This window comes from Somniosus microcephalus, chromosome 1 (assembly GCF_052327205.1).
Source record: "Somniosus microcephalus isolate GS21.2 chromosome 1, FLI_Smic_1.0, whole genome shotgun sequence".
In the NCBI taxonomy this organism is placed as follows: Eukaryota; Metazoa; Chordata; class Chondrichthyes; order Squaliformes; family Somniosidae; genus Somniosus; species Somniosus microcephalus.
Window position 1 is genome coordinate 421,422,889 of NC_140987.1, and position 13,734 is coordinate 421,436,622.

Consider the following 13,734-nt stretch of genomic DNA (forward strand, 5'->3'; position numbering starts at 1 on the left):
ATGAAAAACACATGTTTCTAATCATGACTGGCTCCCACTTCCCATTTTGCCTCCCTGCTTTTCAGGATGAATTACCAGAGCATCCCAATTGCGACCTCTCTTAATTTCTGTCACTACTTTACCAATTGAAATTTGTCATTCAATTATATTTTATAACTTGTGGGCTTTCCTTTTCAGATTCATAAAGTGATAACCAGTCCAGCAGCCAACCAAATGAGTTGGAGTTTATTCATTGAGAGCTGTGTAAAATAAGCAATTGAAATGTCAAAAGGGCAGTGTGAGTGTGACCTGTTGGTGTACTGCAACATATTGTGCCGCAGATTGTTGGATCTAGGCTTCAGCCTACAATTCACAACAAGGAGAATTCCAAAGGGGTTAAATTGGCTAACCCCCAAAAACGGGCTTCGGGATCGCGATACGCAATTAACCCATGCCTGTTCATTGCGTGCAGGTAGCACATTAAATTGATGCTGCCTGTTGCTTTACATGATTGCTGCGTGCAGCCAGCGTTACGCACACTGTTCAATGGCTAGTGCTACTCAAAGGTAGCCTGAACATTTTAAAGGGGAGGTGCATTGTGGCTGGAAGAAGTGGGGGGAGTCCTTTGGAAAGTGAATCTGTGCTGTGTTACTTCGATCGATGACTGAACGTGCAAGAGAGCGGGCACCAAGATTTTCTGACAATGCACTGGAGGTCTTGATTCAAGACATAGAGAGAAGGAGAGACATCTTGTATCCACAGAAGGGCAGGAGGCCCTCCAGACATATAAGTAGCAGCGGTGGTCAATGCCAAGAGTGTAGCTCCAAGAACATGGATGCAGTGCAGGAAGAAGTTTAATGATCTGACACGAGTTGCCAAGGTGAGTAAGTTCAATCTTCAAAAGGGATATCCTATCAATTGTGCCTCTAGCCTCGTCCATTGCTCAATTCACTACACCCCCATTACCCACCTACCAACAATCTCTATCAATCAGTACCCAACCCTTCAATTCATATGCTTTACCTCACCTTCACACACTTAACACTGTTGCAAGCCTCGCACCCACAATACACAGCTCATACACATTGGCAGCTAGTCAACCATAAGAGCCACTTCACCTAAACATATTGCAGGACACTCACTGGCACGTGTCTCTCTTTCTTGGAGGAGAAGATGGTGCATAACAGGAGACAGCAGGAAAGAACTGACGGAGGACAAGCGCGTCTGCATGTTTTATTCCTCATGGAGGAGACCATTTTGGCCATCATGGGAAGGGGCATCGCGGAGGCCGTGGCCACTGGCAGGGCTGGAGGGATCAATGATGAGGGTATCTGCATACCTAATCCTCCTTCCCTCTTCCCACTTCTCCCTCATCCCACAATCTCTTCTGTCTCACAAGCTGCAGTTGGTGTAAGGATGCACTTCTTCCTTTTGCCTCTCCCCTCACCACAACAGAACCCTTGTCCCTTTTTCATTTGAGATACCCAAGTACTGGAACCTTCCCAGTCAGAGGAGAAAGAGGAAGAAGACAGTGACGATGAAGAGATACCGTAACTATATCTTACACTCGCAGCCACCAGCTCAGACATTGAAACTGAGCGTATTTTAGAGGCTAGGCTAGAGGAGAGATCTGCACATGGTGAGACACCGAGCACAAGTGCGTAGGAGCCAGAGCAGGGGGAAAGGAGAGTGCAGGTGCCAGCTCACCGGAGGGCGAGGTCGCATACTAGTTCTGCTGCAGAGGAGTCAGATGAGAACTTTTATGGGCCGGGTTACAGAAGAAGGCTGATGGGTGTACATAACCAAATGCTTGGTGCACTGGAAAGCCTGCCAGAAAGCCTGCGCACAATGTCAAGGAGCATGGAGGAGTCCAGCACCAACTTGGCACAGGGCTTTGCGCAGAACTTGGAGGCCATCCTTTCCAACATGGAACGGGTAGTCACTTCTGTTGTGTATGTACCTTTAAGAGAATAACTGGTCTCAGACTGCAGTACCGGCAGTGACCACCCCTGTATAAAAGGCGCTAGTGAGCCTCTGTTGTTTTTAGTTTCACTATTGACTTCCACCAATAAAGACGTGTTTTGTTTAACTCCTGCTGGTCCGTGTCTCAATCATTCACGGACGTAATACTGGCGACGAGCAGATACGAACCTACCTGCAGTCTGCAACACCTCCTGGGATCCATTCCTACAGTGAAGTGAGCAGAGGTCGAGGCCAGAAAGAAAAGAAAGTAAGAAGCAGTAGAAACGGGCGTCGACCGTGGGCATCCACCCTGTGTTGCAGAGTTGAAGATTGCTGGAGAAGCTGTCGGAAGCGGGGCCTGGTTCCTGTTGACGGTGCTTCAGCTAATCGGGCTGGTGGCAGGTAGTGCCCTGATCTTTCCTGGGCTGCGGCAGTCGCGAACTCGAGCGGGTGGTTTGCAACGGGGCCGAGCAGCGTTGTCGGGAAGAAGAGAGAGAGAGGGTGGAGCGCACAGGGCGCGGCCGGTGCTACGAAGCCGGGCTGCGTATAGACCAGTGAAGAGGGAGGCAAGAGTCCCACAGGGTTGTTCCACGACGGGAAGATAATAAAAAAAATATTAAACGCGCAAGAAACCGTGGAAAGCAGCGCTAACAACAGCAGGGAAGAAGGCAAAGCGCGGGAGGCGCCATCTTAATCAGCGGGGAAGAAGGCAAAGCGCGGGAGGCGCCATTTTGTTAAATCAGGGAAGAAGGCAAAGCGCGGGAGGCGCCATTTTAGATTTGCAAGATGCCGAAGACTGGCTGTATCACTGCTTTTGATAAAACAATAGAGGACTGGACCACGTATGTGGAAAGAGTCGAGGTATATTTCGAGGCAAACGAAATAGCGGAGGGGAAAAAGGCATCGATATTGCTAAACTTAATAGGCGCTACAATGTACGGCCTATTGCGGGACCTGATTACTCCAGCCAAACCGAAGGCGAAGAGTTTTAACGAAATTGTTGCTGTCCTACAGGAACACTTAAACCCTGCACCGCTGTTGATAGCAGAAAGATTTAAATTCCACAGGAGAACTCAGCACAAAGATGAGAGCAATGCTGAGTATCTTACGGAACTACGCAAGCTATCAAAGCACTGCCAGTTCGGAGCAGGACTGGCAGATACCCTACGGGACAAATTTGTCTGTGGACTCCTGAGTGAAGGAACACAGAAGAAGTTACTCTCAGAGAAAGAGCTGATGCTAGATAAGGCTTTCAGCGTGGCAGTATCGTATGAAGCAGCAACCAGGGGAGCTGCAGAAATTCAACAAAAACCACAGGAATACGGCACCCACGAAATGACACGGGGATTTGCAAAATGTTATCGCTGCGGCAGAACTAACCATGACCAGAAGGACTGCTGGTCCAAAGACAAAATATGCAGGCAATGCGGGAAGATGGGACACATTGCACGAGTTTGCAGGTCTGGGAAGAAGACCAGCGACAACAAAAAGGCTACTAAGGAACCGTACAAGAAAGTACAAAAGATGACGGACAGAAGTTCCGAAGACCAGATGAGCGATAGTGAATCCGGGAACAGGAGACTAAGCTGTCTCAAACTTCACAATGTAATCACAAAAGAGGATCACCGAACCATTTGGGTCACCCTCACGATAGCAGGGTCCCAAGTTAAAATGGAATTGGATACAGGATCAGCGCTAACCGTCATGAATCGACGAGACTACAAGCGGCTATTTTCACACATACCCTTGAGAGAGACATCCATCGTCTTGACGACGTATACGGGGCAAAAAGTATACCCCAGAGGAAAAGTAAGGGTGCCTGTCGAATACAATGGCAAGAAAATACAGAAATTGTATCTCTACATACTGCCAAATGGTGGACCACCGTTATTGGGACGGGAATGGATCAGGAAGATAAACTTAGATTGGCATTCCATTCATGCAATGATGGTGGACGGTAAAAAAGATGAAGATGTCACTCCTGGACGATTGTCAACAATCTTAGCTAACGCCAAAGAGGTATTTCAACAAGAACTGGGCACGCTTAAAGGCGTAACCGCCTCGATAAAAATAGAAGAGAATGCAGTTCCCAAGTTTTTCAAAGCAAGACCGGTACCATATGCAATTCGCCCAGCCGTCGAGGCAGAGCTGGAGAATCTGGAGAAGGCGGGCGTGTTGTCTAAGGTCGACTGGAGCGAGTGGGCGACACCCATCGTTCCTGTCATGAAGAAAACGTTAAGCAATAAGTCCGGGGAGCCAAGGAAGATTCGCATCTGTGGGGATTTCAAGGTGACGGTGAACCCAGTCCTTCACACAGTACAATATCCTCTTCCAAGGATAGAAGACATCTTCGCCTCACTGTCTGGAGGGAAGCGTTTTACAAAAATTGACCTAGCACAAGCATATTTGCAGATGGAGGTTGAAGAGTCCTCTAGGAAGTATCTCACGATAAACACTCACAAAGGTCTTTACCAGTATCATCGATTGGTATTCGGAGTAGCATCGGCTCCGGCGGTATGGCAAAGAGCGATGGAACAAGTCCTGCAAGGGATTCCGGGGACTCAGTGTTACTTGGACGACATCCTTGTAACAGGTGAAGATGACAGTGAACACCTTAACAACCTAGAACAGGTGCTCACTAGACTACGGGAACATGGGCTGCGAGCCAACCGCCCCAAGTGCGAATTTTTTAAGAAACAGATATCGTATTGTGGGCACGTGATTGATGAAGAGGGGTTACATAAGTCCCCTGACAAAATTGAAGCGGTTGTTAAGGCCCCAGCGCCTGAAAATGTGTCACAACTGAGGTCATTCCTCGGATTGGTGAATTACTATCATAAGTTTTTGCCGAATTTGTCGGCAATTCTGCACCCACTGAATGCCCTGCTACGAATGGAAATGGAGCGATGATTGTAAGCGTGCTTTTCAGAAGAGTAAGGACTTAATCACTTCAAGGGAAGTTTTGGCTCACTACAACCCAGCACTGCCAATCAGGCTGGCGTGTGATGCGTCTCCCTACGGCATTGGGGCGGTACTGTCACATAAATTCCTTGATGGTTTAGAGAGGCCGATAGCTTTTGCGTCACGCTCGTTAACTTCTGCCGAGCGTAACTACGCCTAGATTGAGAGAGAGGCCCTCAGCCTTGTTTGGGGGGTGAAGAAGTTCAATCACTACCTGCACGGTCAAAAATTTACTCTACTAACCGATCATCAACCTCTTGTCTCCATTTTCAACCCTCAGAAGGGCGTACCGATAATGACAGCACAACGGCTGCAGAGATGGTCCCTTTTCCTAGGGGCACACCAATATGACATCGAGTACAAAGGAACTAAACAGCATGGAAATGCTGATGGATTGTCACGTCTACCGTTGCCGACGGTGGAAGAAGAAGACCTTGCAGTGGATCCAATGGAGTTATTCCACTCGACCATAGTCGAATGTCTCCCTGTGACGAATGCAAACATAGAAAAGGAAACACAGAATGACCCGACACTATCACGGGTCTATGATTTAACGGTGAAGGGATGGCCAGCACATGGCGAACCACTGCTGCCAGCATTCTCGCCGAGAAGAGAACAGCTGTCAGTGTGCAGAGGAACCTTGATGTGTGGATCCAGAGTAGTAATTCCACCTAAGTTGACGGATAGAGTGCTCAATGAGCTTCATGAGGGTCATCTGGGTGGGGTAAAAATGAAGAACTTAGCCAGAGCGTTTGTGTGGTGGCCGGGAATCGATAGAGAAATCGAAGAGATGACCAAGAGCTGTGCAGGATGCCAGAAGGTCCAAAACGCCCCACCACAAGCTCCTCTGCATCCATGGGAGTGGCCCTCATCTCCATGGCAAAGGGTGCACATTGATTTTGCTGGTCCCTTCATGGACTCGATGTTTCTAATTGCGGTGGATGCACATTCAAAGTGGCCAGAGGTAATAAAAATGTCCTCAACCACCACGGAAAAAACTATCACAGTTTCACGAACCATATTCGCCAGGAATGGGCTGCCTGAACAGATTTGCTCTGACAATGGACCACAGTTTGTGTCTGAAGAGTTCCGGAGGTTCTTAAAGAGCAATGGTGTTAAGCATTACACATCTGCCCCATATCATCCAGCCACTAATGGATTGGCCGAGAGGTTTGTCCAAACATTCAAGAAGGCTATCAAGGCAATGTGTAATGAAGATATACCCCTACAACACAAGGTGGACAACTTCTTGTTTGCCTACCGGAATGCGACACATGCGGTTACCAACCAAACTCCAGCCATGATGTTCTTCAATCGAAGACTACGATGTCGCTTGGATTTGGTTAAGCCAAACGTCCGAAGAGATGTGGAGAACAGGCAGTTTCAGAATATGAATGAAAGGCCGACCAGGAGTTTTAAGATAGGTCAACCAGTTTTGGCCCGGGACTACCGCACTGAGAAATGGCAGCCAGGAACGATTTGTACACGGCAAGGACCTCTCATGTATACCGTGGACGTTGGGGAGAGCATTGTAAGACGCCATGCTGACCAGATTCTAGAGTCACTGGAAAACGTCAACTCCACACCACGATCTGATACACCTGGTAATGAAATCGACGTTCCAATTGCAGCTACCGCAGAACCGGTAATATTAGAAGCAGATGAACCAAACAACGACATTGATCCCGACTCAACATTGCCAGAAGAACCTGATACCCCAAAGAGGCGTTATCCAGACAGAATCAGGAAGCCTCCTCAAAGACTGAACTTATAATTGCTTAAACTTAACCAATCTATCTTGCAACAGTAATTGTGATTGTAATTAGTTATCATTTAGTTGTTAAATGAATGTTATGTACTGTTTATCAAAAGGGGAGGAATTGTTGTGTATGTACCTTTAAGAGAATAACTGGTCTCAGACTGCAGTACCAGCAGTGACCACCCCTGTATAAAAGGCGCTAGTGAGCCTCTGTTGTTTTTAGTTTCACTATTGACTTCCACCAGTAAAGACGTGTTTTGTTTAACTCCTGCTGGTCCGTGTCTCAATCATTCACGGACGTAATAACTTCCATCAGGACACCTGTGAAGCTTCCATTGCAGCACAAACAGCTTCCATCAATGGTCGGAGTGCTGTAGTGGAAGCTCAGACTGCTGCCATCGTGGCTCTCGATACTACTGTTCAAAGGAGCTTCCAGGGCATCACAGCAGTCCAGCAATCTGTTCTCTAACCGATCAGTAGGATTGTTAAGGCACCGCTCCGGGAGAGTGGCAGTGGCTCCTCAAACCTGCTGCCCTCTCTCAGCATTCCAGCTCCCACCCCTGACACTCTGCCGGTGCCCTTGCTGTTGCCTGTCAGTCAGGTGGCCCAAACTGCTGCAGCCCAGGCTGAGATGGTGCAGTCTGAAACTGGGTCCTCCAGGCCCACAGCTGCTCGAGGTCATCCTCCAAGGCCATCTGCAGTCTCCTCAATTGAAGGTCAGCAGCCTTCCACCACCCATGCTGCAGCCACTGGGGAAGCACCTCAAGGGAACACTAGGATAGGCAAAGGCTCACGGAAGACAGGTACTAATAAAATGCACAAGGGTGATTAATTTAATTTTGCATGCATTATTTAATGAGTAAATTTATAAAATTGGATTGGAATGTGCATCTTCTGGTGGTTTTTTATTTTAGTGTTGTCGGATAGAGGACGATGTGATGGTCAGCGATAGAGGAAAGGTAAGGAGCATGGGACTGTTGGTGAATGGGGAGGTGTGACTGAGGTTACTGGTATCTCGCATGAATAATTTGATCACGTAGAGCCTGGGCAGAAAGGGGCTGCCTACATGGGGTAGCCTCCCTTCCTCCTCCTGTTCTTCCACTTCCTGTTGCACTTCCTCCTCCACTTCCTCCTCCTCCTCCTAGTCAGGTTGTGTAGCATGCAGCATACTACCGCAAATCATGATACCCGCTCAGCTGAGTACTGCAGGGCTCCTCCAGTGCAGTCCAGGCAGCAGAAGTGTTGCTTGAGGATACCGATGCTCTATAACTTTCCTTGTAGTAGCGTGGTTCTCATTGTATGCCTGCTGTGCATGTGTGCGTGGGTTCCATACTAGAGTCATGAGCCATGTCATGAGTGGATAACCCTCATCGCCCAGCAGTCAGCCTTTGATTTGCCGTGGTGGGTCAAATACAGGTGACACAGAGGACTGCCGCAGAATGAACGAATCATGACTGCTGCCAGGATAAAGGACGTTCACCTGCAGGATGCGCTGCCTGTGGTCGTACACTAGCTGCACATAAGGGAGTGAGATCCCTTTCGGTTCCTGAAAATGGTCGAGTTCACATGAGGCGCACCCAAGGAAATGTGCATGCAGTCAGTGGCACCCTGAACCATGCAATCCATGCAAGAAGGAGATGAAAATGTCTCTCTGTGTATAGAGAGCCTCGATGGCCTCCGTTATACAGCAGTGCACTGCAAACTGCAAGATGTTGCTTATAGCTCCAGCAGCAGCCTGGAAGTAGCCAGATGCATAAAATTTAAGAGCCACGGTCACCTTGACAGCCACAGACAATGCAGTCCTTGCCCTGCTTTGAGGTTGCAGTTGTGGCTGCAGCAGTTGGCAGATTTCAGTCACGATCTCTTTTGTGAAGCGAAGACATCTCATGCCTTGATACTCGCTGAAATTGAGGTAAGAGAATTATTCCTTGAAAACCCTTGGCGAATATGGCCTCCTGTCGCGAGCCTTTCTCCCCCTCAACCTTCTCCCTCTTCTAGCAGCTTGTCCTGCTCTGCATGGCCTCTCTTCAATATCCCAGTTATGTTCAATTCTCAGAGGAATCCTTAGCAGGCAACCCATGTCTGGAAGCAACTTTGTGTTTCGGTACAAGATTTTAAATGAGCAAAAAATTACTTCAACGTCAGCCAAAACACTCCCAGTAGAGTATTCAAACTTTAGCCAAGAATAGGGAAGCTCCAAAAACACGTATAATTGCACCAGCAGCCAGAAGAAATAATCCAGCAACTAATCTGGTAATAGTTCATGATCCCTTCAAATAGTGCTGGTGGGGTGCCTTCATTCCGTTTAATGTCATGTCCAGCTCTACGAGGTTAAGACACGGTATTGGCTGGTGTGTGCAGTTCAAAAATGATAGTGTTGGCATCAAATCAGCATTGCACACTGATTCGCTTCATCATCTTGTTGCTCTGCATGCTGCCAACAGTCGTTAGGTGCCCACGTGCAAACTCCTTTACCAAGATGGCATCCTGCACACTTCCTGTTGCAAGTTTGCGTGTGCATCACGGACCCCATTTTCAAACCTTATTTGGCTGCATAGTGCCTAACAAATGAGCGCTACACGCCCCAATTTAGCCCCCAAATCTCAGTTATGTCACTAGGGGAGCATTGAAAAAATACCAGGAATTTCCCCATATGAAGTAAGGGAATTTCAGAGGAAAAGTCACTCATAATCACCTGGTTCTCAGTGACCACCTCCAGAGCTAGAATGGCAATGACCTGGGAATGAGTCACTTACTGCTCTTTGTAGCTGAGCAGTGATAAATGGTATGGAGAATCCAGGCTTGGAAGATATTTTATTAGTTATCATGGGTGACTTTAATCTACATATAGATTGGGCTAACCAAATTAGTAACAATACTGTGGAGGAGGAATTCCTGGAGTGTATACGGATGGTTTCCTGGACCAATATGCCAAGGAACCAACTAGAGATCAGGCCATCTTAGACTGGGTATTATGTAATGAGAAAGGATTAATTAGCAATCTTGTTGTGCGAGGCCCCTTGGGGCAGAGCGATCATAATATGATAGAATTCTTCATTAAGATGGAGAGTGAAGTATTTGACTCAGAGACTAGGGCCCTGAATATAAATAAAGGAAACTACGATGGTATGAGGCGTGAGTTGGGTAGGATGGATTGGGGAATGTTACTTAAAGGGTGGATAGGCAATGGCAAACATTTAAAGATCACATGGATGAACTACAGAATTTCTTCATCCCTGTTTGGCATAAAAATAAAACAAAAAGGTGACTCAACCGTGGCTAACAAGGGAAATTAGGGATAGCATAAGATCCAAGGAAAGGACATATAAATTGGCCAGAAAAAGCAGCAAACCTGAGGATTAGGAGCAGTTTAGGATTCAGCAAAGGAGGACAAAGGGATTAATTAAGAGGGGGGAAATAGAGAATGAGTGTAAGCTTGCAGGGAACATAAAAACTGACTGTAAAAGCTTCTATAGATATGTGAAGAGAAAAAGATTGGTGAAGTCAAGTGTAGGTCCCTTGCTGTCAGAATCAGGGGAATTTATAATGGGGAACAAAAAAATGGCAGACCAATTAAATACATACTTTGGTTCTGTCTTCACAAAGGAGGACACAAATAACCTCCCAGAGATGTTGGGGAACATAGGGTCTAATGAGAGGGAGGAACTGAATGAAATCAGTACTTGTAGGGAAATGGTGCTAAGGAAATTGATGGGATTGAAGGCCGATAAATCCCCAGGGCCTGATAATCTACATCATAGGGTACTTAAGGAAGTGGCCCTAGAAATAGTAGATGCATTGCTGGTCATCTTCCAAAATTCTATAGATTCTGGAACAGTTCCCATGGATTGGAAGGTAGCTAATGTTACCCCACTATTCAAAAAAGGTGGTAGAGAGAAAACGGGGAATTATAGACCGGTAAGCCTGACATCGGTAGTGGGAAAAATGCTAGAGTCCATTATAAAAGATGTAATAGCAGGGCACTTGGAAAGCAGTGACAGGATTGGACAAAATTAACATGGATTTACAAAAGGTAAATCGTGCTTGACGAATCTACTGGAATTTTTTGAGGATGTAACTGGTAGAATAGATAAGGGAGAACCAGTGGATGTGGTATATTTGGACTTTCAGAAGGCTTTCGATAAGGTCCCGCATAAGAGATTAGCGTGTAAAATTAAAGCACATGGGATTGGGGGCAAGATACTGACTTGGATAGAGAACTGGCTGGCAGACAGGAAGCAAAGAATTGGAATAAACGGCTCTTTTTCCAAGTGGCAGGCAGTGACTAGTGGGGTACCGCAGGGATCGGTCCTAGGACCCCAGCTATTCACAATACATATTAATGATCTAGACGAGGGAACTAGATGTAATATCTCCAAGTTTGCAGATGACACAAATCTGGGTGGGTGTGTGTGCTGTGAGGAGGATGCCAAGAAACTCCAGTATGATTTGGACAGGTTGGGTGATTGGGCAGATGTATGGCAGATGCAGTAAAATGTGGATAAATGTGATGTTATCCACTTTGGTGGCAAAAACAGGAAGGCAGATTATTTTCTGAACAGCAATAGATTGGGAGAAGGGGAAGTGCAATGAGACCTGGGTGTCCTTGTGCACCAGTCGCTGAAGGTAAGCATGCAGGTGCAGCAGGCGGTTAAGAAGGCAAATGGTATGTTGGCCTTCGTAGCGAGAGGATTCGAGTACAGGAACAAGGATGTCTTGCTGCTGTTGTACAGGGCCTTGGTGAGACCACACCTTGAGTATTGTGTGCAGTTTTGGTCGCCTTATCTGAGGAAGGATGTTCTTGCCATGGAGGGAGTGCAGCGAAGATTCACCAGACTGATACCTGGGATGGCAGGAATGACGTATGAGGAGAGATTGGGTCGATTGGGCTTATACTCGCTGGAGTTTAGAAGAATGAGAGGGGATCTCATTGAAACTTATAAAATCCTAACAGGACTAGGCAGACTAGATGCAGGATGGATGTTCCCGATGGCGGGGTGTCCAGAACCAGGGGTCACAGTCTAAAGATAAGGGGTAAGCCATTTAGGACAGAGATGAGGAGGATTTTCTTCACCCAGAGAGTGGTGAACCTGTGGAATTCTCTGCCACAGAAGGCAGTTGAGGCCAATTCATTAAATGTATTCAAGAAGGAGTTAGATATATTTCTTAAGGCTAAAGTGGTCAAGGGATATGGGGAGAAGTCAGGGACAGGGTACTGAGTTTGGATGATCAGCCATGATCTCATTGCATGGCGGAGCAGGCTCGAGGGGCCGAATGGCCTACTCCTGCTCCTATCTTCTATGTTCTATGTCTATGTTAGTTATTCTGAAATGCTGAAAGATGGAGGCTGGATTATCCCATGCGCTCGCTGCCTATTTTTCAGCAAATCTCTGTGCAAATTGCCAACGCATCTCCAATCTCTCTTTCTTCTCCAGTCCTTGATTGTTTTGTTATCTCCTGGATCCATGAGCATCTCTCCACAAATCCTTGCTTGAATTTCTCCAATGAGGTTTCCATCTGTCCCTTACCACTGAAATGGCCCTAACCATAGTCATGAATAACATTCTCTCTGACAGTGTCAAAGGTGCATTATCCCTCCTTATCCTCCTCAATCTCCTTGCAGCTTTCGATATAGTCAACTACACCATCCTCCTTCAATACCGCTCCTCTGTTATCCAGCTCAGTGGGACTCCCCTCACTTGATTTCACTCTTACCTATCTGATCGTAGCAAGAATATTTCTACCAATGGTTTCTCTTCCCACCCCCACACCATTACCTAAGGAGTCCCCCAAGGATCTGTTCTTGGCCCTTCCTTTCGCTCATCCAAATGCTGCTCCTTGGTGACATCTTCCACAGACATGCAATCAGCTTCTGCATATATACTAATGATAACTTGCTCTTCCTCTCCACCACCTCTCTCAACCCCTCCAAGCCTTTGTGCTGTCAGACTGCTTATTTAACATCCAATCTTCGATGAGTTGCAATTTCCTTCAGCTAAACATTAGGAAGAACAAAGTAAATTGTCTTTGGCCCCTGCCACAAACTCCATACCCTTGCCACCGATTCCATCCCCCTCCTCTCTGTGGCAGGCTGAGCAAGACTATTTACAACCATAGCCCCTAGTTGACCTTGAGCATCACAAAGACAGCCTACGTCCACCTCCACAACATCACCCACCTCCGCCCCTGCCTCGTCCATCTGGTGCTGAAAATATCATTCATTCCTTTGTCATCTCCATACTTCACTACTCCAATGCTCTCCTGACTGATCTCACATCCTCCACATTTGTCACCTTCAGCTCATTCAAAAGTCTGCTGCCCATATCCTAGGCTGCACCATCTCCCTCTCACCCATCACTCCTGCCCTCGACGACCTACCTTGGGTCCCAGCCCTCCAATGCTTCCAAATTTCAAATTCTCATCTTCATATGGCAAATTGATCCATTCGTCTCAGAGGAGTAATGTGTTATGCTATGGAACATTCTCCCACACCCGCCCAGATCCCATCTCAATTGTGTTACCATGGGGAGGTGCCAAAGGGAGGGAACGAGCCAATCTTGTGCATTTCCTTACAGCGGATTTCATTCGTAGATGCCTAAGGTAAAGTTGGCTGTTTTATTGATCATAGATGGGGCAAGGCATGGATAAATCAAGAAAAGTGCTGATGAAAACAAAAATAAACCCTAAACCACCATTGAGCAAAATCAAAAACGGGTAAAAAAAAAAGGCAGTCCATTAAAAATAATGTTGTTGAAAACATGTTATTTTAAATCACCACTTGCTTAAAATGAATGGCAGATGTACAGCAGATGTTTGATAGATCTGATAGATTAGCTTTCATTGCTTCAGTGCATTCCACTTCTCTGCAATATTTCATGTCTGATATGAATTCCTGTTGAAGTGATTTTAATCTGTTCCCCTTTTTCTGCTTCCAGCTTATTTCACATATTTTTAAGGAAACTGGGATGGTGTAATGTAATGGTTTTGAGACTTGAATGTGATGTATGTCGGAACACTGTCTGATCACAGCTGCATGTGACATAAGTAGAGCACTCTCACAGGACTATCTGATA

General features: G+C 46.7%; 1 pseudogene; it reads left to right on the forward strand.

Annotated features, from left to right (window-relative positions):
• The first annotated feature begins 1,152 nt into the window (after nucleotides 1–1,152).
• The window catches only part of LOC147125226 (uncharacterized), a 95,948-nt pseudogene continuing 83,366 nt past the window's right edge, over nucleotides 1,153–13,734 (forward strand).